General features: G+C 51.0%; 2 long non-coding RNA genes across 2 annotated transcripts; one reads left to right on the forward strand and one right to left on the reverse strand.

Annotated features, from left to right (window-relative positions):
* Positions 1-2109: 2109 nt before the first annotated feature.
* Positions 2110-4171, reverse strand: LOC140694868 (uncharacterized). Its single transcript, XR_012070511.1, has 3 exons — positions 4039-4171; positions 2399-2649; positions 2110-2251 (listed from the first exon to the last, which is right to left on the reverse strand). It is a non-coding gene; the product is annotated as an uncharacterized lncRNA (long non-coding RNA).
* Positions 4172-6030: 1859 nt separating this feature from the next.
* Positions 6031-21460, forward strand: LOC140694869 (uncharacterized). Its single transcript, XR_012070512.1, has 16 exons — positions 6031-6278; positions 6583-6703; positions 6969-7167; positions 8760-8876; positions 9295-9469; positions 9588-9669; positions 12904-12990; positions 13325-13484; positions 14364-14448; positions 14578-14665; positions 16396-16524; positions 16868-17000; positions 17388-17441; positions 17716-17912; positions 19681-19790; positions 21186-21460. It is a non-coding gene; the product is annotated as an uncharacterized lncRNA (long non-coding RNA).
* The last annotated feature ends 260 nt before the right edge of the window (positions 21461-21720 follow it).

Genomic DNA, 21720 nt, shown 5'->3' on the forward strand with positions numbered 1-21720 from the left:
GCTGTGGAATCTCGATCTTACCAATTTAAAGGGCATCATCACTAATTACAAAAGAAATCATTTTTTCAGTAGCAAAAGGAGAAAAGACTTTGTGCCCCATGCCCCCATCTTTCTTCCTCCGCCTTCAGAGGTGATTCTCACTCTCTGGGCAAGGGTAGAAAGCAACAAACAGAATATTATTTTTCAATGATTCTTCTTTCCCACTCTGAAGATTGCATCCCAAGACTGATGAAGGCTAGGATGGTTTGGCTTCCCTGTACTGAGTATTCAGAGGCTCAGGGTGGAGGGGGTTAGGGAGATAATTCAGCATTATGGAACCAAACAGAGACATTAAAAGGTTCTACTCTAAACAGAAAGGAAGCAGGATGCTATAGAAATGGGAAAACCATCATTGGAAATGAAATAACGAGTTACAAGACAATAAACATGAAGATGTAAAAAAGAAAAAGTATATCAAAATACAAAAAGGTGGGAAAGGGAGATGGTAGCAAGAAAAGATAGATTTTTTTCTCTTTCTTTTTCCTTTTTCTCATTATTCTTAGGATGTGTTGGAGCCTACGTGATTATCAGTCTAAAGGAAATAGATATGATAATGGGTTGATATACTTGAAAAATAGGGTAACCACAAATCGAAAGCATATAATAGAGTTGAAAAAAAAAAAACCAAAAAAGAAACAAACTCTAAATGGCCTAAAGACTTAAACATTAGACAAGACGCTAAAAAACTCTCAGAAGAAAACATAGGCAAAACATTATTTGACATATATCTCAGCAGTGTTTTCCTAGGGCAATCCACCCAAGCAACAGAAAATAAAAGCCAAAATAAACAAATGGGACCTAGTTACACCTATCAGCTATTTCAAAGCAATAGAAACCATAAGCAAAATGAAAAGACAACCTATGGAATGTGAGAAAATATTTGCAAAAGATGAGACTGAACATGGCTTAACTTGTAGACTATAAAAATAGTTCATACAACTTAATAAGAAAAAAAAATAAACAACCCAATCCAAAAATGGGCAGAACAACTAAACAAGCAATTCTCCAATGAAGATATACAAATGGCCAATAGGCATATGAAAAAAAGGCACAATATCGCTAATTATCTTAGAAATGCAAATCAAAACTACAATAAGTTATCATCTCACACTACTCAGAATGGCCACCATTCAAACATCCACTCACCATAGATGCTGGAGAGGCTTGGAGAAAAGGGAACCCTCCTACATTATTGCTGGGAATGTAGTTTGGTGAAGCCAATGTGGAAAACAATATGGAGATACCACAAAAGACTAAAAAAAGACATCATTTGATCCAGCAATCCCACTCCTGGGCATATATCCAGAGGGAACCTTAATTTCAAAATATACCTGCACCCCAATGTTCACAGCAGCATTGTTTTCAATGACCAAGACATAGAAGCAACCTAAACGCCCACTGACAAATGACTGGATAAAGATGTAGTATTTAGATATAAAAGAATATTACACAGTTGTAACAAAGAAGGAAATAATGCCATTTACAGCAACATGGATGGACTTGGAGATTATCACACTAAAGTGAAATAACTCAGACAGAGAAAGACAAGTAACATATGATACCACTTATATGTGGAATTTTTAAAAAAGATACAAATAAACTTATTTACAAAACAAAAACAGACTCACAGACTTAGGAAACAAACTTAGGAGTTTGGGATTAACAATTACAAACTACTATATGTAAAACAGACAAACAGCAAGGATTCACTGTAGAACACAGGGGAAAATGTTCAGTATCTTGCAACCTATAATGGAAAAGAACCTGAAAAAGAATAGACTATGTATATGTACAACTGAATCACTATGCTGTATACCTGAAACTAACAAAACAGCTGTATATCTGAAACTAACTAAACATTGTAAATCAACCACATTTCAATTAAAAAAAAAGATAAGCTCTAAATAGCTGTATTCAAAGAAAATCTTCAAATCTTACCTCCTACAAAAAGTAAAATGGGAAGCTTGAGCAGGACCAAATTATACTGAATGAGAGGTTACATACCTTCTCCAGCACGTGGCCCATGGTACACATACATCGTGTTTTCCTTCAGGTAAGAATGGCTCTTACTGCCCAGGGAGCGAGTCCTGCTGGGACAAGGCCTCTGTGGCAGTGGCCTCCTTGTCACCGCTCCATCTCACCAGAAGGCCAGGGTTTTCAGAGGGGAGGGAACACAGAGCTCATACACTTCAGATATATTTCCTGAGAAAAACTGTGGAAAGACCAAATTCACCTGCAGTGCAGGAAACATGAGCACGGCCCCTAAGCAGACTGACAAACCCGAAGCAAGACGGCCCGATGTTCACATCGGAACCAGAACAAAAACCGTCTGGCCCCAGTTAAACGATCACCATCTCACCTGCAATGAACTGTTCGTACTCATTGTCAGGGATGTTTCTGTTGAGACTTGAGAGATCAAAAAAGTCAGACCAGGGAATCCGGACCTGGTGGATGTCCAGGCTCTGCTAATGGTAGAGGCGGCCCCAAGGGGGTATCACCAGCACCGACTCTTCCATTTTCAGCAGGGTCTTCAGGAGGAAGGCGATGTGGATACAGACGCCCCTACGGAGGCTGAAGCCCTCCGGAGGGTTGACATAACACAGAAGGTACCTGGCAGGGAGCAAAGGAGAGCGGGTCTTCAGAGCCAGGTCTCTGCACAGGAATCCCGGCTTAGATAGAACAGATACAATGGGAATCTCTGCACAGCACATGGCCTAGACTCAAGACACGTTCAGCAGCTTCTGGTTTGTATAGTGGAGGCACTGCCCACCGATCTCTGTGTGGCCAATTATTTCGAGTCCGGGAGCACATGCAGAAGACATCTTGGCATCTGTCTATCAACGCTAAGCACCTGACTAGTACCTGAGCACCCGTTCTCCAGGGAATCTCAAACTTCTTGGCCTAAAGACCCCTGTACACTCTTAAATATTGAGGACTTCAAAAGGCTGCTGTTTATGTGGGTTAAATCTATCAATAGTTCCTGTGTTAGAAGTTAAATAAGAACATTAAAAAATGCTTATGAGTTCACTTAAAAATAATAACAACCTACTACATGATACCATTAATACTCTTAAGCAAAAAATAAGTATATTTTTCTAAACAAAAATCATTAATGAGAGGAATAGCAGTGATTTTAATTTCTGAGAATCTCTTTTGGACTGGTGAGAGCTTAATTCTATCTGCCTCTACATTACCTGTTTTGTGATATCACAGACTAGGTTTTCCCTGGAAAACCCCACAGGAAACTCGGGAGTGCAAGAGTGTGCAAAAGGCAGGTGACTTCCCGGCGTTCCTACGAAAATAGTCTTGCATCTCAGGGGCCTCGGACTCACTTTGATAACTGCTGCCCTACCCTAGGCGAGACTCTCCTACACAAGAGCCAGGCAAGTGTCCTGGCTTCTTTAATGAGTTACCGCAGCAACACCCCTCCCTTCTCTGTGTTAATGTTTCCCACAACCTCCATTACTGCAGATGAGGATGTAATCCTCAACTGAGGCCTCTAATCCCAGAAGACTACCAACCTTGAAAGGGAGGGCCCATCTACCATCTCTACACCCCGCACAGTCTATTTTGAGTCAAGCCCTAGATAACTGCTAATTGACACTGACCCTTGTCTTATTCCTGAGTTTTAGCGAAGGAGCCAACATCTGGATGGAACTGAAATTTCCCTGCTGATATACAAGGCTGATAAACCACCCTATTCCAACATCTGATTCTGGGGCTCTTCAAAACGCGGGTAAGGCCCCGCTTCATAAAAGACGGGTCCTCCACCTGCCCTTCCCAGGGGTTCTGGGAGGCCGCGGCCACGCAGGGCTACCCGGAGTCGCGGTCCAAGCCCCAGAGCCCGAGGGGGAGGAAAGCCGGAGGCTGTGCCCCAGCCCTGACCCCCCGCCCCAACCCGCTCCCCGGCACCACAGCCCTCCCCGGCCGCCACACCAACCCGGATCCCACCCCGGTCCATGTCCACTGGCCCCGCCAACGGCGCTGCCGTACGTTTACCGTCTGTGAGACGCCGCCCCAGAAAGGATGTCGGCCGCCGACTGACGCGGCCAGAACTAGTGGCCCGGCCAAGCAAGCCGCCATCCCCAGCAGCAAACACCGCCAAGGTCCCGGGCAGCTGCACACTTCCGGAGCCCGCTGCCTGCCCCAGAAGCGCACGCCAGCCCGCGAGGAGCGCGGCGTCTTTATCCATGGCAACGCCGCGGGGCCCTCCCCTAGCGCTTGCGTCTGCGTCCTCCCGAGGCTAGACGTGCGAGAGCAGAACTTTCGGAGCCAATGGGAGCAAGGGCGCGGCCAGGACGGGGGTGGGGGGAGGCTTATGGGGCAGCTGGGTGGGGCCGGGGCGGGCGGGGCCGCGCGGAGGTCCTCAGCTGCAGGTGGCACCGGCCGGAGGCTGGGGCAATGCTGCCAACAGTGGGCGGGGCGGCGGGGCGGCAGGGCGGCGGGGCGGCGGGGTGGGGGCACCCTCACCTGTCCTTGTGCGGGGCTCAGCCTGGGCTCCGCGGCCTCCGCTTGCACCGGAAGTGGACCCAGGCTACCGGTGGGCAAGATAGAGGACTGAGCCCAGGCAGGCACGGCTGGCCAGGTAGGGCACCTGAAGTGCAGATCCGCCAGGCCGGCTGCCGGCCTTGAATACGCGCTGCTAGGCAGTTTCCAAGAAGACGGGATCTGTCCCAAGAGGGGAGGTAGGGCAGGGTGCCAGATGCCTGGTTGGGTGCGGTCTTACAGGAGAGCCACGTTGAGAGGGTGCAGAGCAGCCCCTGTGTTGGCGGGGCTAGGAATTTGGGGTATAGGGTGGGGATGATGTGTGCCATTCCCTGTGGTCTCCCAAAGAACTCGCACCCCCAAGCAAAGGACCCTGCTCCCTCCACCCTTCACTGCATCCCCTGCCTTCCCCAGCACCACCGCCCCTGCCCCCGGAGGGTCCCATGATCTCTCCCCACACCAGGCACCGTCCCTGTTACAGGTACTTATCTCCTGGTGGTTCCAGCCCAAGGGTGGGGGCTGTATCTGACCAGTTAGGATGCCTGGAGCCTTTGTATGAAACCTCAGACTATAATGCAGGCGTGCACAGAGGCCCCTCAAACAGGATTTCCTGCATTCCCTCCCCACCAAGCACCCACAGCGCAGCTGCCACACCAGGCCAAGCCTGCTGGAGGACCGCTGTTCCCTCTCCACCTGTCCCTGATCAAGAGTGCACCGCCCACACTGCTGGGTATTTAGTGGGCCTTAGAAGAGCAGCTGGTATTTTCATGGACAAATATTTGCTCTTTTGGGAAGAGTTGAGTGCAAAGGGATGTAGGGTATGCCTTTTCTGTTGTCCTGGAACTGGTGACTAGGATGCAAACTTAAGTCAAAGCAGTTTTTAGAGAGAGCCGCAATATATCTTACCCAAAGATCACTGTTCCCCTAAAAAGGCAACACCACCTGGCGGGTGGGGTCCTGGTCCCTCTTTCTGGAGGTTGGGCTTTGCACCCTCCAGCTGGGACAGAGCCCGAAACAGCTCTGAACACGCTCCAACAGGCTTTCCCAGCACAAACTGCCTTTATTTTGAATCTGGCTGAAGGAAGCAGCTGAGAAATCTGGGTAAATCTTCCTGGGTGTAACCATGCCTTTTGTGCTGAATGAAAGAGCGGCTCTCCACATGCTAACAGCTTAGAACTGAATGTGTGTCGAAGCCTTCATGCATGTAGCATGTTGGGAACAGCGTTTCATGGTGAGGGGAACTCTATAACTTACATGTGTATGGGGAAGCCCTCACTCCAACAGGGTTTTCCTGCACAAACTGCCTTTATTTCGAAATTGGCTCTTGCTGAGAAATCTTGGTAAGTGTTCTTAAGTGTAGCCATGCCCATTATGCAGGATGAAAGAGCGGCTCTACACTTTTTCACATCTCAGAAATGAATGTGTGTTGAAGCCGTCATTCATGTAGCGTGTTGGGAACACAGAATTTAGTGGTGAGAACTATGTAAATTACATGTCTATGATAAAGCACTCTCTCGAGCCGGGTATTCCAGTGCATACTGCCTTTATTTCGAAACTGGCTTCTCAGAAGCCTGTGGTCTCCACTGCAGGTCTGTCTCCAAACCCAGGGCCAGCATGGTAACTCTGCTCCCCCTGTCTATTCTGGAAGTTCTAGGTGTCCTCCATGGCCCTTCCACCATTATGTTTTTGGAAAACCCCGCAGATGGAATGGGCCTGAGAACAGGAGAGCTGGATGCCAGAAGCCACTGCCCAGTGTGAGGCTCCTGGGAGGGGCATCTCCTCTCCGTGGGCTCTGATCTAACCTCCCCTCTCCCCCACCCCCACCCCTCTCCTCCTGCATTTCCTGATTGATCCCTGGATAATGGTCCATACCAGGAATGACCTGGGAGAGGTTTTATGAGTCTTTAAGTGGAAAAAAAAAAGAAATCTTTAGACAAGTTACTGAAAGTAACTTCCAGCTTTACCGGGAAAGACCTCATTCCAATGTTTAAGGCTAGTTGACAGGGTGTCAAATTGCTTAACCACTCACATCTGAGCAAGTGCTACCTCTCTCTCCAGCTCCCCGCAGCATCCACCTGTGGCAACTTGGCCAAAAGAAGGCAAGAAAGCTCTTTCCCCTCGCCAGCACCAGCGTGGCTTTGGAGTCAGTGGAGGCTGAGAGAAAGAGCCCCGCCCTGAGGTTTGAGGGGCCTCCAGCCACAGCCAGAGGAGCGGGGGTTTTCAGAGTGGCCCAGCAGGGAAACCAGGCAAGGCCACCTGGCCCAAGTCTTCCCTGCCCAGAGAGCCCCATGAACTGCTTTGGGCCACACTCCCCGTTTGGGCCCCCTGCAAAAAGTTACCACGGGAGCCACACCTGAGAATGCAGAAGGACAGCCCTTTAGCCTGGGGTCCCAGCAGGTGTGTCCTGTGAGACCTGTGGCCACATAAGTTACTTGTCTCTCCAGGTCACTGAAGGGACTGTGCTGGGCATCTTGGTGGTCAGGGACATGGGAACACCTCTAAACTCTGAAGAAGGACAGAGAGACTCTTCCTGGAAGCAAGGATTCCAGGGAGACACCTTGCCCAGAACTGGGGGACTGTGTCCTGAGTAGACCCCTGGGAGGCAATGTGGGGCTGTGGGGTCCTCTTCTGAGAAGGGAGCAGGTGAGTTTTCCGGGGGTGGGGTCCTGCTTTTTCCAGACATGTCCTTGTGTAAGACTCATTTACAAACACCTCCAAGTCCACCTAGGGGTGGCCCCAGAGGTGGGGGTAGAGGAGGAGAGTGAAGGGTGCAGACTTAGGGCCCCCTGAGCCACCCAGGGAGCCAAGGGTCAGTGGGAACATCTTGGGAGTCTAGTGCAGGGGTGGAGGACGAGCACTAAGAACATGCCAAGTCATGCAATAAAGTGACCCATGACCACGAGACACAGGTGGCCGTACACCAAAAGAGGCAGATAGAAATTTAGACCCAGGATCTGAGAACCTTGAGAGGGGCTGGAGGGTCCCAGGAACCCTCAGGAACAGCTCTTCTAGGGGCACAGACATCCCAATACACACATTTCTCATGGAAGCTTTTTGGGGTGCAGAGTGAGTTACCAGGATCCTGAACTTAGTATGGAATCCCACCCCCTTGTTCATCACGGTACCTGGCAATAAATTGCTGTCATTTGTCCCTGGACATGCACAGGGGAGCTGACTGCTGTGGGGGTCACTGCAGGACTAGAATCTTCTGGTGTCTGCTCTGTGACCACAGAAACCCAGGGGGATTTCTCAACGGGAGAACCTGGAGACCATGCCTGCAAGGACCACCCTCATGGGATGGCCAAGGAGCTCGTGGTACCCAGGTCACCAAGTGACGAAGTTGTGAGGTTGCCTGGGGTATCCTGGGGGCATGTAGATTTCTGAGGTCAGCACGTGGGCCCAGCACTGCTGGATGGTCTGCACAAAGAGGGGCCTGCCCTCCTGATGATGGCTCTTAACACCTGCAGGGAAACTGCTCCCAGGGCTCCTGGAGGTCCATATTGAGAGTGTCCTGCCAGCCTTGTGGGGTCACCTTCCCCTGATGCAGAAGCAGACCTCTCTCCCTTGAGGCCCAGGGGACACCTGGCTCAGGTGCCACCTGTGTGCCCTGGACACGCAGAGCCCCAGAGCTCTGGCACAGCCTGGGGTGTGGTGGTGTCCGGGCAAGAAAGGCCCTGGGAAGGGGGTCATTCAAGGGCAGAGGCCACTCTGCAGGGATGCTGGACCTGGCAGCAATGCACTGCTTCAGTACTCCCTTGGGTTGGGTCTCCAACCTGTGGGATGGAAGGACCACTCCTTCCTGCGGTGCAGTCGGGGGAACTAGATCCATCGTCAAGGTCAGCCCTGAAAATGGAGGCTGCGCTACCTCCATTCCTGGAAAGAAAATCAGTCCCCTCCAGTCCAGGTGATTCAGAAAGTCATTCAGCAATGTTCGGGGCCTCCACTTTAGGCTTTGAATTAGAGCTGAGCGGCTTAGGAGGCCAGATCCCTGTCCGTGGCTCCAGGAGCAGGCTTTCTGCTGGGGGACAGGATCCTCACAAACACCTGTGTCTTTGTGGGACACTCCCCTCTGACAAGCTGGGAGGCAGGGTGCAGTTGTGGGAAATCGTGTTTACATGAGCAGAGGGCCACCATGTGGTGGGGGCACAGGAGACTGTGAGAATGAGTCCCACAGCCTTTCTGGAATCAAAAAACTGGCAAATGTGAAAAAGTGCATAATTTGTTTTATTGAACAGGCTGCTTATGTACGTTTGGAGGACCAGGTTCAAGGACTCAGCATCCCTCCAGGACAATAGCCTCAAGAGAAGAACAGACAGAGCAGGAGGAGATCTGGGGTTTCTCCCAGGAATGAGGTGGAACAGGGATTTCTGCAGATTTGCAAGGAGTCCCCGACCACTGAGCATGGGGTTACAGCCCCACGAGCCCCTGTCATGTTTGGCTTGGGCTCTGGTTCTGGCCTGCTCATGTATTCTTCCAGCAGAGTTCCAGAAACTCCGAGGGTGGAATTAGAGGGGCTGCGTTTGGAACCTAGTGAGGAGTTGGAGGGTCCTTTATATTGAGTCCCTTCATCCTAATCACCGTAGCTGAAGCCCAACACCCCCCAGGCCCCCATGGTTGCCGTGGAGGGAGAACAAGCCTGGCAGGCGACCTAGGGGTCCCACTACTGTGTCCTTCCCTTGTCTTCGTTCCCTTTCACCCCGGAAGGTGTGATTGTCTCGTGTCATGGTGGCCTCCACAATGTCCCTCCCAGTAATCTCTCTTCTCCATCAGGTGGGGTTCCCAACCCCGCTCAGCCTTCTCTGCATGGATGCTGAAGGACCAGGCCCACCTGAAATTCTGAGCTCGAGCAGTAAGGTGGAAACAAAGAAACCAATGGAAAAAAGAAGCAAGTGATTGTGGCAAAGCTCCCCACCACAGAGAAGCTGCCCTGAGTGGAAGGGAGAGTGTGGGCATGCCCGTTTGTTTCCTATCTCCCAGTGCTCTTAGCTTTCTTATTGCCTACCTGCATGGTTACAACAAAATGATCTGCAAAACTGAAAATATTTACTCTCTCGCTTTTACAGAAAAGGCTGGCCAGCCTCTGGTCCGGTACCAGGCAAGAGATTGGAGTTCCTTTCCAGTTTGGAAACATCTTGGCAGGCCCAGGTTTGCAAAGGTCTTTAAGAGTAGTTACGGAGTTTTGCTTTTAAACTTTTTACGGCTCTATATACTTGTGAGATGTGGTTGTGATGTATAATTCTGAGTCGGGATTTTCTCAAACTGTTTCTCACTTCTTATACCAGACATTCCTAAATTCCAAGTGGAACTGCATATTAAGGAAGCCATGGAATTTAGCAAAAGGATACAGATCTCATTTCCTTTTAAGCATCGGTGTACCTCCATCATGGCAGTATTTGTTATGTGTTATTGATAGGGGAACTAAGTAGTAAACAGATTAATAGAAAATAGGGGATATTAGGTACACAGGTTCATCTTTTCAACATTGTTTGTAATATTTGCAGTTTAAGATGACCATTCCTGAGAAACAGGCAGCCTCTTAGAATGAAATAGCATTTCCTCTGAACCATAATTAATTTTTATTTTGTAGACAGCAGGAAGGGTAATAACACGTCACACATTTGGGGACGTCAAAGAGAAAATGTAACTTTCTGGGAGCGCACTCCCCCGCCTCCCCCTGCCCTTTTTACTGTCCCATTCTCCCTGGAAGGCTCTTTCTTATCTTCTGCTCATGGCTCCAGTAACTCTTTCTTCCTCCTTGTTCCTCAGCTGGTAAGGTTAGTTTTCTACTTTGAACAAGCAAACAAGCCAACAGAAGAGAAATTTCACAAGCAACTCCCAGCACATCCGCTCGCCTTCTGATGTCTGTGACCTCACTCTCGGTGCCCCACCGCTTATTAAAAGTGGCATCGAAAGCCAGTTCCTCCAAAAGTCCCCGAGGCCCCATCCCTCCCATCTTCTCTGGGTTGTCACTCCCAAAACCATCCTCTCTTTCACTGCCTCATCTATTTTGTTCTCCTGCTAGTTGGCACCATCAGTATATAAACGTCCATCCTCTTAAACCAACAGCACTCCTTGACTCTAATTCACCCCCACCAATTGCCACCCTGTGTCTTTGCAGCAAATCTTTAAGGAGTTGTTTAAACTCACTGTCTGCATCTTCTCTTGAGCCATCCCCTTTTACACCCATTCTGGCTTTTCGCCTGATCCCTCGCTCTATGGAAACTGCCCTGTCAAGGCCATCAGTGACCCCATGTTGCTAAATATAGTGGTCAATTTTGACTCCTCATCATGCTTGGCCCCTCGGCAGCATTTGACCCAGCTCTTCCATCCCTCCTACCCCGTGTTCCTGCTTCACTCAACCCCCAGCCCATCTCTCTGTCTGTTTCTGCTTTTGGCCTGCTGGCTGGTCCTTTGCCAATGTCTCCTGTTTTTTCCAAACATATACTGTGGGTGTTCCCCAGGGTGGGTTCCTGGGCCTCTCCTCTCTCTCTCTGCTATTCCTTTGGTGGAAGCAACCCAGCCTTGGAAATTGGCATGCCATCAATTTCTCGATTTCTCCAAAATTCCCTGATTTCCCCTTTCCATCTGAGCCTTTATCCCTGAGACTCACATCACATTCTTTTCCTTTCATTCATCTTGCTTTCACATTCATACATATGTTCTACTATGAAATTACTTTTCCAAATTTTGAATCAGTACATATATATCATGTAAAATGCTCAAATATGTATTATTTCCACTAAGATGCTAATTCTACCTTAGAACATTTCTGCACTTCTGTATTTATGTGAATAAAGCGAATAGTATTTCTACAAGCCTCATAGTTAAACACTGTTAGTTTGGGGCTATTATGTAACATGAAATAATGGTACATCAACATAGTCGTTTTTCATTTATTTTTATGTAACACCGAGATGAGGTTTTTGCCCTGAAGACTGGTTTTATTGAAATTTTACCTACGTTACGGACAGTCAGTTTATGTGAAAGCCCTCATTTCTCCCCTTTTTGATATATGCTCCATTTGGCTATATATAACATATAACTTGGCATGAAACAAAATTCCCAAATCATTCACATAATACAATTAATATGTTTAATTATATTTTTTAAATGTTAAAAAGAAAAAGAAAACAGATTCCTCTACCTATTAGGCACTTCTGTGGCAATATGTAACACACCCCTTAACCATGACATTGAAGAACTGAGCTGATACCAGCCCCTTTCCACCTGCTCAGCCCCACCTTTTCCCATCCCCTTTCCCATCCGGAGAGGACATCCCTCCCATTGTCCAGGCCCAGATGTTGGAACCATGTCCTTTCTCTCTCTTTCTTTTACACTCACAGACAGCAAATCCAGCTTGTTAGAAAATTCTGGATATTCTGTCTTAATTAAATACCTGCTCTCTGCTCCCCGCCCTCCTAAGAGCCACCTTCAGCCTTTCCTGGATACCAATAGCCTTCTGTTTCCATCTTTGCTTTCCTACAATCTCTCATCCACACAGAGTCAGAGGGAGCCTGTAAAAACATACATTGGGGGTGGTGGGTGTTGCTCAGTGGTAGGGCACATGCTTAGCATGCTTGAGATCCTGGGTTCAATCACCAGCACATTTCATTAAAATAAATAAATTACTTCCCCCCAAAAAACACAAACACAAAAGCATAAGTTGGACTACATCACCCCTCCCCTCAAAACTCACTAAACGGGTCACCATGTCATTAGGAGCCAAAGTCGTCACAAAGGCCTCAGGACCCGGCGTGCTCTGCCTCTCTGCCCACACTCTCCCTCTCACTCTGGGGGCCTCTGGCTCCGGCTCTTCCTTCTTCCTCCGGATCTATTCTGCTTCAAGTTCATTACTCCGTGAGATCTGCCAGGATTGCCTTATTCTCTCCTGCCTGCCTCCCACCCCACCGCCATCACCCGAGTTTGCTCATATCACTCTTTTTTAAAAATTTATCCAAACTCTTGCTACCCCAACATGCTGCCTGTTTCCTCTGCTAAAATTCTGAGCCCCCAGTGACGGGGAGTCATGTCTATTTTGTTGACTGATAAAGCCCGAGAGCCTTGGGAACGGTCTAGTTAGGAGATTCCCGTATGTAGTAGGAGCTTATACACATTTGCTGAATGAATGTAGATGCCCTGGTCCAATCCGCTGGAGCACTTCTGTGACGTGCTCAAAGAATAACTCTCCTTTCCACCTGAGAGGGGGTGACAACTTCCCTGGTGATTAAAGGCAAGAATTTTTTGCTTTATGCTGTTAACCTTAGGCGGGGAGACTGGGGGATCTTCATATATATTTTTAAATTTGGTTCACTCTGCAGTTGGTCTTTGGTCTCTGTATAATTTTGAGAAACTCTTTATGAGTGATCATTCTTTGATCAGATTGAACAGGTTCCAGGGGGAAGGACCAAGCCTGTCCCATCAGCCATTCTATGTGTCTTGTCCTGGGACCCAGTGGATGCTCAGCATGTAAGTGAACCGACAGGAGTGAGTGAAGAGATGGGAGCATCTCATTATTGTGGCGGATCTCTGTCCAATGCCTTGAGATTTGGGGAAGGGTTTACGAGTGCAGAAGGGAGAGGTCATGTCCTCTGTGCTTTTCCTGAGTGCCCTGGCCTTACCCATTCCCCCAGCCCCCTCTGGGCAGCCAAGCCAAGGAGCTGGGCCACCAGGGGTTGTGCTGATCAATAATCCACCTTCACCCCAATTCCGGGGGTAGGTACACATGGTTGTAGACACTGGAGTCAGGTCCTTGGAGGAATTCCTCACCGAACTATGTTTTGGACCTTTTATTTTTCTCCAGAACCTCCAGCTGAAGAAGATTGTTTTAGACACATGAAAGTTGAGGACACCTTCTGTCCCCTCACAACCCAGGTGGGGCTGGGAGTCTGCTGTTTCTATAGCCGGTGGGCTCGTGTTGATTTGGGCATCCCTGTGCCTGAATTCCTGCAGTACACTCGGTGGTAAGGTTGGGGGTGCCTGGCAGGGAGGGAAGCGGGTTGGGAGACTGTACAGCTGGGCTGATGTTAACCTGGGGTGAGCGGGAGCTTGCTGATGCATGGCATCTCGGGGCAGGGAACTCTCCACACTCAAGAGGGGTTCCCACTCCCGCAGGGTCCCTTTGATCAGGGTGCTGGGCTGTCAGGGGACCACAGGGGTCCCAGTGAGGATTAGGGTGCCTTCAGGCAATGGGAAGTGTGGGGTCCAGTGGCAATTGAATTAACTGTGCACCCAAACCCAGCCCCCACCTCTTTCAGCCTGTTTCCTAATCTGCAAAACTGGAATGTTATTAAAAATCTCACGGGGTCATTGATGGGCTGGGACAGACTAGACAGTCAGGAGCTGGAATTCCTCTGTCCCCTGATTGTTTGCCTTCTTTCTGACTATTTGCTCTCACAAGCTCAGTCTCTCTGTCTCTCGCTCTTTCACTTCTAAGTGTCTCTCATGCTCTGGTTTCATTTGATTTCCAACCACCGCCCCTCCCCTCCGCCAAACTCCAGGTGAGTGAACTTGATTTCTATGTGTCAGTTCCAAATTCCCAGGAAAGATGCTCTGTCACCTCTGGATCTGCTGTCCAACCCATGAGTTGTGGCCAGAGGAGCGAGTCCTTCTCGGACCAGCAGAGGGTCTCTGCCGAGCCCCTAGCCACCACTGTGGGAGCACATAGCTCTCCGTGGAGGAAGTACTGGCTGTGACCTTGTGTCACTAAGTGTGAATTTATGTCTTCTCTTGAACCACCTTCATCCTCCTAAACAAAGATGAAAATTAAACACTCCCGGGATTTGTGTCATGGAACACTCAGGTTGGGGGCTAATGGGGCTGGAATTTCTGCTGTATTTAAGGGGCTACACTGAATCCCCAACGAGAGCCTACAAAGGGAACAGCACCGGCCCCACCCAGCACTTAGGGCGCTGAGTCTGCGTGACGGTGAGCTAGGCTTCTGACCACAGCTCAGGGGTCTGGTCTGACCAATTAGCCTTTGAAACCAACCAGCTTTGGATACCTCAATCCCACCCTGAGGTTTTACCTGAACCATCAGCTTCTGTATCTCTGAAGACAGATGCTGAGGACCCTTCACGTAAGCCGTTCGCACAGCCCTGTTCAGGCCTTTGTGCTGCACGGTCTGCCCGGCGAGCTGACCGAGGTTGGTATTTTACTGATGTTAGAAGTAGTCTGGTTTCCCGATGTACTGTTTCACTGAACAAGCAACAGAAGCCACTTCTCGCTGATAAAAGCAGAAAAGGGACATAATGAAAAGATACTGGGAGGGTGTGTGGAGTGGCCAGGACCGGAGCCAACCCAGGAGCTGTAGGAGGTGTTAGGGAGCCCCAGGCACCAGGCTGGGAGGGGTGCTACCGGGCCCCCTGCCACCCCAGAAGGGACCCCCCTCCACCCGACCCTCCACCTCACTCACTGCAGGTTCATGTCCCGGCAGGGCCAGGTCACACTGAAGCCACCAGCACACACCTCAGTTGGGGAGCTGGCCCCGTCTGAGCTGCGGGCGTGCCTGGTGTGGGGAGAGGCCCAGTTAGAGGAAGGCAGTTCCCCTACTGTTCCGAGTTAAGGTGCAAGTCAGTGCCCATCACTCAGGAGAGCCAGGCTGGACGGACCTCATTGTGGTGACTAGGCTGTCTGAGTTCACTTATTACTTTCTACGTTTGAAGGCCCTGGAGGGAGAAAAAGTGAAGGTTCTAGTACTTATTTTGTGTTTCCCACGTACCAGGTGTGGTAAGCAAGCCACTTCAGACAAGGCCCGGAGCAACCACGTAAATAGGCCACGGAGCAAGTCGTGCAGTCAGGCCTCTGTGGTCCCGAAACCCGTGTCCCCATCCGCTCCATAGTTACCAGTGGAAACTAGGGGGATTTATGGGACTGTGTGCTCCTGTGAGGGCTGGGATATGTGTGTTTAAGTCCACATCTTCAGAAACTCGGCTAGAACCACAGCCACTGATTGCACGGTGGCAGAGGAAGGGAGGATTCCAGCCTCTGGTCCAGCTCGTGTGGAGCTCAGAAGTTCTTCCTCCTGTCCTGAAAATAACACCAAATCTGAGGGAGCTGCAAACCCACTGCTCTTCTTAGATCCCAGAAGACTGAGGGGGAAAGCTGCTTCCAACCCAGAGAGGTTGCAAAGGGAACAGCGGGCAGGCTTGGAGAGTCACAGCTCCCAAGGCAGAACCTGCTTTTGTAAGAACCCCGGGGGCAGGCAGATTTAACAGGTCCCTGAGGCCAGCAGGAGGCTCAGTGTGGGGAAATCAGAGTGTGACAAGTCCAGGGGGCCAGTCAGAGGGTCCCCATGCTCTTTTTCATGTATTTTACATCCAGGACCGTGTCCTGTTCTCAGAATGAAGGTCAGAGGATAACTCCTCATGCTTCCTGCCTGGAGAGGAGAAAATAACTGTATTGAAATACACCCAGAACATTCTGTTTCATTGGGGGAAGTTGTTTTTTGTTTGTTTTTTTAATGAGAAATTATTTTACCAGAGCCTAACCAACCTGGGAGAAGGGAAATCCCTTCTGTGTCACCCAAATTGGGGTGGGGGGAAAGAGACACACTTGTGGAGGTCACAGCTCAGGGCACAGGCTCAATGAGAACTAATCACAGGACTGCAGATGCCCTGCTCTGTCCCGCTCCCCCAACACCTTACCTCCATGTCAGTAGGGCCCGTGTGTAATAACAGGAATAATACTAACAGAAGTAAATGTCTCAGGAGTGTCTAGGGAAAACCCAAAGACAGCGGGGAGATGAAAACAAGGACACACAGGCTGTTTTAGCCTCTCACACCAATAGCTGTAGCAAACTACACACAGCCCAGCCCCAGTAGATAAACAGACAACCTCACAGAAGAAATTATTTATTTTGGTTCTCTTACCCAGTGCATTCCATGGTGCATCCTCGCCTAGAATTGAGTGGAAGCAAGTCCATCTCAGAAGGGACATAACTGAAGAGGGATGGCTTCCCAGACTCTGAGGGGCAGAGAGAGCACCAGCCTGGGTTAGAGAAAGGTGAGGGGTGGGGTAGGGTGTGGGCTGCCTTCTTCCCCATATAAGGAACCTTCCTGAGGCCAGCACAGTAGGAGGGAGGGCCATGGGGTGGAAGCAGCCAGACTTCATCCTGAGAACTGTTGGGATGCCTCAAAGGGACCATTCAGGTGCCCAAACTGGGCCCTGAGTGTGGGAGCCAGTCGGTCTGACTCAGAGCCCAGGACTGAGGTGGGCTCACAGCAGGCCGGTATTACTTGGCCGGATCCATTTCACTTCTCCGAAGCCCTGTGTAAAACATGAAGCGTGGACGGCCTGGTGAGCACAGCTCTGCCCTCAAGACCGGTTTCAACTCCTCTCTTCCCAGAGAACAGCATCTCTGAACCCGTCCTGGGTGACCTCACAGAGATCACCCTAGTGGCCCAGGCTAGTGACCGGGAACATGTACCTTCCTGCAGGCAACCCCTGACGTCCACTGATGCATCATATACTGGCAAAGAGTGAGTCACTGTGCATTGGTCTAACAGCAGAGACTCTGCCAAAGGCCCAAGAGGTGGTGTGTGGGACATGCAGGGGTGCAGGAGTGTAAGCAGTGCAAAAGTGTAACTGGTGACAGGGGTGCAGGGGCTGTGGAGGGCGCAGGCATTTCAGGGGATGTGGGGGTGGAGGGATGCAGAATTGCAGAGAGTAGCAGGGGTGCAGAGGTGCAGGGAGTGTAGGGATGCAGGGAGGTGCTCAGGGACCTGGCCAGGATAAGAAGGCAAGTGCACATCCTTGCAGTCAGCCTGACCCCGGTAGGCTATTGCAATGCTTTTGGGCTGCGGCGGCGGCGGTGGCGGTTGGGAGGCTGCCCGGGCAAGCCGATCGATTTCTTCTCTTCCCTGCAGCCTGGCCTGGGGTGGGGCTTGGCCGCCGGAGATTCGCCAGATGTTGCACTCCAGGTAAGCTTGCTCCTGGTAGGTGGGGCGGTTAGGTCAGAAGGCAGTGGCAGCGGCAGAGGGGCGGAGCGGGTCTACCCCTGGTGAACGGGTGGAATAGCTGCCTTGTCCCGGCTGCTGGGCCTGGGAGCGGCCTCTTCTTCCCCAGGTCGCCGGACACTCCTGTCCCACTCAGCTTGCTGAGTGCGGAGTAGGGGCGGGGCCGTTAAGGTGCGGGACCCACGGGGGGAGGGAGGCTGCCGCGGGGGAGCCGATCAATTCGCTCCGCTCTCCCCAGAGGCGGAGCCAGGGGCGGCTTCTGCTGCCCTAGAGGTGGGACGCGGGTCTCCAGATGAGCTTGCTCCTGGGAGGCGGCGGCGGAGGCGGCAGGGGCAGGGGATGTGTTCCAGGGAGTTGCTCCATTTCTTCTCTCCCCCACGGCCTGGCTTGGGGGCGACGTCTGCCGCCGGAGATTTGCCTGAGGTCCGACTCCAGGTGAGCTTGCTCCTGGGAGATGGGTGCGGTGCGGTCAGGGGGCTGGTAAGGTGGTGGCTGCAGGCATAGGGAGGCTGCCCCGGAGGAGACTGTGGATTAGCTCCATGTCTGCACCACGTGGCCTGAAGGCGGCCTCTGCTGCTCCAGGTCCCGGGACACCCCTGTCCCACTTTGCCTGCTGGGGGCGGGAGGCAGGGTAGTCAGGGTGCAGGGGTGGCGGTGGTCGGGGGCCTGCAGCGGGGGAGCGGACCATTTGCTCCCATCTTCCCCGCGTCTTGTCCTGGGGGCGGTCGCTGTTGCCCTGTGTTATGAGACGCGTGTATCCTAGTCGGCCTGACCCCGGGAGTTGGACTTGGTACTTTGGGGGTGGTGGCAGCAGCGGCAGGTTTTCCCATGGAACTTGTCCATTTGCTCCCACTTCCCCCCATGGTTTGCCCTGGGGGCGGTCCCTGTTGTCCCAAGTTCGTCGGACGTCCATCTCCAGGTCAGCCTGCTCCCTAGAGGAGGCCACTGTGAGGTCATGGGCAAGAGTGGTGGCTGCTGCGGGGGTAGGGGCTGCCTTAGGGAGCTGGTGGATTGGCTCCCATCTCCCCGATGGCCTGGTGTGGGAGTGGCCTCTCCTGCCCCAGGTCACCAGACGCACCTGTCCCACTCAGCCTGCTGGGGGAGGGGCGCCCTGGGCGGTGCCTTTAAGGTGCGGGGGTGGCGATGGCGGGGGTAGAAGACCTGCAGCGCGGAGCCTGTCAATTTGCTCTCCTCTTCCCCGTGACCAATCCTGGGGGCGTCCTCTGCTGCCCAAGAAGCCGGATGCCCGTCTCCAGGTCAGCTTGCTCCTGGGAGACGGGCCCGATGTGGTCGAGGGGCAGAGGCAGTTGCGACGGCCGGCTGCCCCGCCTAATGGGGCCACTTCTTCTCCTCTCCCCTGACCTGGCCTGGGGACGTCCTCTCTGGCGCAAGATTCGCCTGACACCCCACACCTGGTCTGACTGCTCCTGGAAGGTGGGCGCGGTGAGATCAGGAGGTGGAGAGGACAGGGGCTGCCCCTGGAGAGCTGGAGGATAAGCTCCAATCTCTCTGCAGGCCTGACGTGGGGGCGGCCTCTGCTGCCCCTCGTTCCCAGGTCACACTTCTTCGGGTCATATTTCCCCGGGGTTGCGGTAGGGTGCGGGGGCGTCGGGGTGTTGGCGGGGGTATGGAGCCTGCCGCTCGGGAGCTGGGGGTTTAGCTCCCATCTTTTCCGCAGATTGGCCTGAGGGCAGCCTCTGTTGCTCCAGGTCGCAAAGCAATTTCTCTGACAGCTTAGCCACCGGAGGTGGGCAGGATGGGCTGAGAGGGCTGAGGCAGCCGCCAAGGCAGCGACGGAGGGGGCTGTCCCTGGCCAGCTGGTCAATTTGTTCCCATCTCAACCTTTGCTGCCGCAGTTTCGCAGAACGCCCTTCTCCAGTTTATTCTTCTCCAGGGAGGTGGGCGCAGTGCATGCAGCCCGAGGTCTGGGCTCTCCCTTGGGAGGGGCAGAACTCTCTTGTTCTCCTTTGTCTTTATTCTTCAGCGAAGTGGTTACTGGACGCAATTCTTAATTCTGAGAAAGTGTAGCCTGTGTTATGGAAGAGCTGCTGGACAGTGAGGTTTCTGGGTGGATTTTCACATCAGCTGATGCCCCAGGCAGGCAGGAAAGCTATTACTCAGAGCTTCTTAGTCTGGGGTTGGGGATGGCCCCGCCATCCTCACCATGCTTTTTAAAAATGTGTTACTCCCCTCTTTTTCCTAGGTGACATTTTAGGTTATTGGGTCTCAGATTGCTGACACACTCATCCCTGTTCTCAGACATCTTTTAAACTTGGGTGAAGTGATAAGTAGGGGAAGATGATTTACTGAAAGGTAAGAATACTTAAATTCGCATTAAAGCTACATTCTGTCAATCTTTCTAAAATGATTTTCCTCTGATTCTAAATCCACGACCTAGTGAATGTTGTACTCCTGTGTAAATTATTGATCTTCACATCACATTTGTTGAGTGGTCAACGAGATTTGTTAATTAGATTATTCCTGAAAGGAAAAGTTCAGGCTTTTCAGAATTCCTTGTCTGATGTCACCCAGGCAGTCACAGTAGAAGACAGAGCTGATATAAAAATCCCTCAGCTGCCTGAACTGCAAAGCTTCTGGGATTACTGATCCCTGAAATGCAGGTGACTCTTGATGATAATCTGGGGGATGGTTTAAATGATCAGATTCTTCCAGTCCTATAAATGGGTTCCGTGGCCCCAGCCCCGGGAGAACTGGACATAAGGGCCATATCGTGTGTGGTGGGATGGGAAGGCAAGGTGTAAGAGCTGGAATCACTGAGATTCCACACTCGCTAAACACAGTCTCCAGAGCCTAATTGTTGTCAGGTTCTGTTCTGGATTTGAGAGTGTGTTCATACATGAGTCTTGCCCTTCTGGTGTCACTGCCTGGGTGGAAGTAACCTTTACATAGATCTGTGGAGGATGACATTTAAGTAGATGGGCTGTTATGGTTCTCAATGTGCCCAGGCTTGCTCTTCCAGGTACTCGTGGGACTAACGCGAGTCATGTTATTCACTCATTCACTGATTTATTACCCTTGAATTGATCACTCGTCCCACAGTAAGTGAAACAAGGTAACAGGAAGCTGAGTTTTGTCCCCTCTCCTATCACTGATTGTTTTTCAGTCGGGCGCCCTGCGTATGCATTGTGAAACGGTGGTATTTCGTGCCCAATGGGGCAGCACTGTCAGTTCTGAGAATCAGGGGAGACACATGGGTAGGACAGCACCCTGACACACATGGCACCCCCCATCCCGTGAGACAGAATTGTCGATGCTCAGGTGACCCGATGTAGACTGCGGTGCTAAACCTGAGCATGTTTAGTTATCCTGGTGGCTATGAAAATACAGACTACCAGTCGCTACCTCTGGAGACTCTGAGGGTGTGCACCCCAGGATTCTGCATTTTAAGAAGCACTTTAACGAATCCTGATGAAGAGATCTGAGTGTCCCACGGAGAAACACTGGTGTGCGAGGCACCAATATTGAGGATTCTCAGGGAACGATGTCTTTTTAGGATGGTCCATGGGCCCTCACTTTAGACTTTTGCCTTGGGTTTAATTGTATGTGTTCAGAAGTGATGTCTTTCAATTCCAGTGCAAGTCAGCATGCTCTGTGCAGGGATTTACTCTCAGTAGATGGCAAAAACTATGATTCTTCAGGTCACCGAGCTACACTGTGAACGATATTTTATTTTGGTTTTCTTTGTAGCAATGCAGAGTCTCCCGAGGAGAGATTTAGACTCAACAGCTTTGTGTCAGACTTTGGAAGACCGCTGCTGCCCAAGGTGTTCTCTGGCAGTGCAATGACGAATCTAGGTCTCTCTTTCACTGCTACATCAATGAAGTGGACCACTTGGACAAGGCCAAAGCTGGTATCCCTACCATAGCCCTTTACAGTGTTATTCGGCTCCAGGAAGCCATCAGATGCAGCAGGTGGCCAGAGGAGGAGCCGAACAGACTCATGAAATGTGACATCCCCAACTTTATCAACACGGACCAGAACTCTGCCTTTGTGGAAGATGATTTCCTGATTTTGTAACTACCGATTGTTCTAGAAAATAAGCCAGTTGCCCAGAACTCACACAAAGACTTGAATTGAGAAACGTGCTTTCTCAGGTATCTTTCTGAAGATGTGAAGTCTGTCTTTGTATGGAAGGAAGTCCCCTTTCACAAAACTGAATGTGTTTGTGTCTGAGAGAGGGAAATGGAGACAGAAAGACGAAGAAGCAGAAGAGAGCCCCCTC

The sequence above is a fragment of the Vicugna pacos genome, unplaced genomic scaffold (assembly GCF_048564905.1).
Source record: "Vicugna pacos unplaced genomic scaffold, VicPac4 scaffold_106, whole genome shotgun sequence".
In the NCBI taxonomy this organism is placed as follows: Eukaryota; Metazoa; Chordata; class Mammalia; order Artiodactyla; family Camelidae; genus Vicugna; species Vicugna pacos.